This window comes from Coenobita brevimanus, chromosome 4 (assembly GCF_032717465.1).
Source record: "Coenobita brevimanus isolate Jiangsu-jjx chromosome 4, ASM3271746v2, whole genome shotgun sequence".
In the NCBI taxonomy this organism is placed as follows: domain Eukaryota; kingdom Metazoa; phylum Arthropoda; class Malacostraca; order Decapoda; family Coenobitidae; genus Coenobita; species Coenobita brevimanus.
In genome coordinates this window covers 18,922,157-18,924,675 of record NC_136957.1, presented here as the reverse complement: position 1 = coordinate 18,924,675, position 2,519 = coordinate 18,922,157, and the positions used below count along the sequence as shown (strand labels likewise).

At 41.8% G+C, this 2,519-nt stretch overlaps 1 non-coding gene across 1 annotated transcript; it reads left to right on the top strand.

Annotated features, from left to right (window-relative positions):
* Nucleotides 1-849: 849 nt before the first annotated feature.
* Nucleotides 850-968, top strand: LOC145396904 (5S ribosomal RNA). Its single transcript, XR_013896867.1, has one exon. It is a non-coding gene; the product is annotated as a 5S ribosomal RNA (ribosomal RNA).
* Nucleotides 969-2,519: the final 1,551 nt, after the last annotated feature.

Here is a 2,519-nt window from a genome sequence, read left to right as displayed (position 1 = left end):
AGTATACCTTACATAGAAAACGGCTTTCTCTCATCTACTTGGCGAGCATGAGAGAACGGGAATACCTGTATACAAGTAGGCAGGACTCAATAAAACCCATTTCCAAGCTTTGGTGAGTATTTTAATGGTGAAATTCGTTGTTTTCACATCAAAATCTATCATTTTAATAAAAAAAAAAAAAGGTCAAAAAATGACCGGCACGGGGGCGACCCATAAGGCTAAAAATGGCTGCCACGCGGCGGTATATATATATATATATATATATATATATATATATATATATATATATATATATATATATATATATATATATATATATATATATATATATATATATATATATATATATATATATATATATATATATATATATATATATATATATATATATATATATATATATATATATATATATTATCAGCATCAGCCGTTTGAGTGTCTACTGCAGGATCAGCCTATCCCAAACCGAAGTGGGGACGATACAGCCTATGTGTCTCTACCAAGTGGCTTAGGCTGTCTGATAGGGATTGTATGTAGGGTGAGAAGTGCTTGTAAGTGTGATTGTAGTGCTGTAGTGGCTTTGGATGTGCGTGTAGTCTGTGAACCAAGTGTAATCGGCCCGTGCAAGCTGACTGGGTGCAAGCATACTTTATAGTATGAGACACTGGTTCAACCAAAGCATCCCTTATGTCCGCAAAAGCAGTACGTGGCCGGAGGAACGCTCCCATACTTTATTACTCTGGCGGGGCCCGAACCCTTGTTCTCCCATGTACAAAAACGCACACTCCACTACTGTACCATAGAGGCTCCATATATATATATATATATATATATATATATATATATATATACAACAGCCATACCACGTTCAGTACACCGCTTCCCGTCCGATCAGCGAAGTTAAGCAACGTTGGGTCTGGTTAGTACTTGGATGGGTGACCACCTGGGAACACCAGATGCTGTTGGCATAACGTTCTCCCTACGTGTCAAGTGGGGTTGGTGTTGGTGGAGGATTAGTGCCCCTCCCTGTAAAACAATCAACTCTAAGCCCTTGATCACCCCGTTTGGGATACATGGCATCTGGCAATGAATGAATGAATCAAATATATATATATATATATATATATATATATATATATATATATAGCCCGACGCCCTAATCCGGCAAAGGGTGGCCGCAGACAAAACGCCTCCAAGTCACTCTGTCACCCACCATTTGACTACCCTCCCCCCAGCTCACTCCCCCCCTCCCTCATATACCTCTCAACTCCATCCCTCCACCTCATCCTCGGTCTACCTCTCCCTCTCCCTCCCTCCACCTCACCTACATACACCTTCTTAGTCAGTCTTTCATTCTCTATTCTCTTCACATGTCCAAACCACCTCAGTGTATTACTCCTGATCTTCTCAACCACATCCACATCGACCCCACAGCGTTCCTTCACTTCTTCATTCGTCAACCTGTCCCTCCACGTCACTCCACATGCTCCTCTCAAGTAACTCATTTCCACTGCTCTCACTCTTGACTTGTTCCCCTCTTGCAAGGTCCATGCCTCGCTTCCATACGTCAGGGTAGGGATCACAATACTATCATGCAGTGACTTCTTAACTTCCATACTCACCTCCTATTTCTCATCACTGCTTTCAGTGTACCAACAACCTTCCTTCCCTGCTGTACCCTTTCACGCACTTCATCCCCCAAAGTTCCATCCCTACTCATCACACTACCCAAGAACTTGAATGCACTCACAATTCTCCATATCCAACCTCACTGCACACTCTGTGACTTCATTCCTCTCAAACACCATAACCTTACTTTTGTTTACATTAACTTTCAGATTCCTCCTCATACACACTGTCCCAAATTCATTCACCAAACCTTGCAACTCCCATTCATCTTCACTCAACAGTACTGTTTCATCAGCAAACAGCAACACCGGAAGCTTCCAAATCTCACCCTCATTCGTTAGAGCCACCCCCACATCCACTGCCCTACCCTGCACCTCCTTTACAACCCCGTCCATGTATATATTAAACAGCCATGGAGACATCACACAACCCTGTTTCAGTCCCACACTGAGATCAAAGAACTCACTCAGCTCACCATCCACCCACACCGCAGCCCTAGCTCCCTCGTACATACTCTTCACAGCACTCAACAATTTCCCCTCCACTCCATATATTCTTAATACCTTCCACATACCTTACCTATCTATTGTGTCATAAGCTTTCTCCAAGTCCATGAAGGCAGCATACACTTTCCTTCCCTTCTCTAGATACTTCTCCACTAAACATCTTAGAACAAATATCTGATCTACACACCCTTTTCCCTTCCTAAATCCCCCTTGTTCTTCTCCAACTAGCTCCTCTGTCATATGCCTAACCATATCTATGATTATTCTACCATATATTTTACCAGTCACACCAAGTAGGCAAATACCCCTATGGTTATCACATACTTCTCTCTCCCCTTTACCTTTGTATAAAGGAACAATTATATATATATATATATATATATA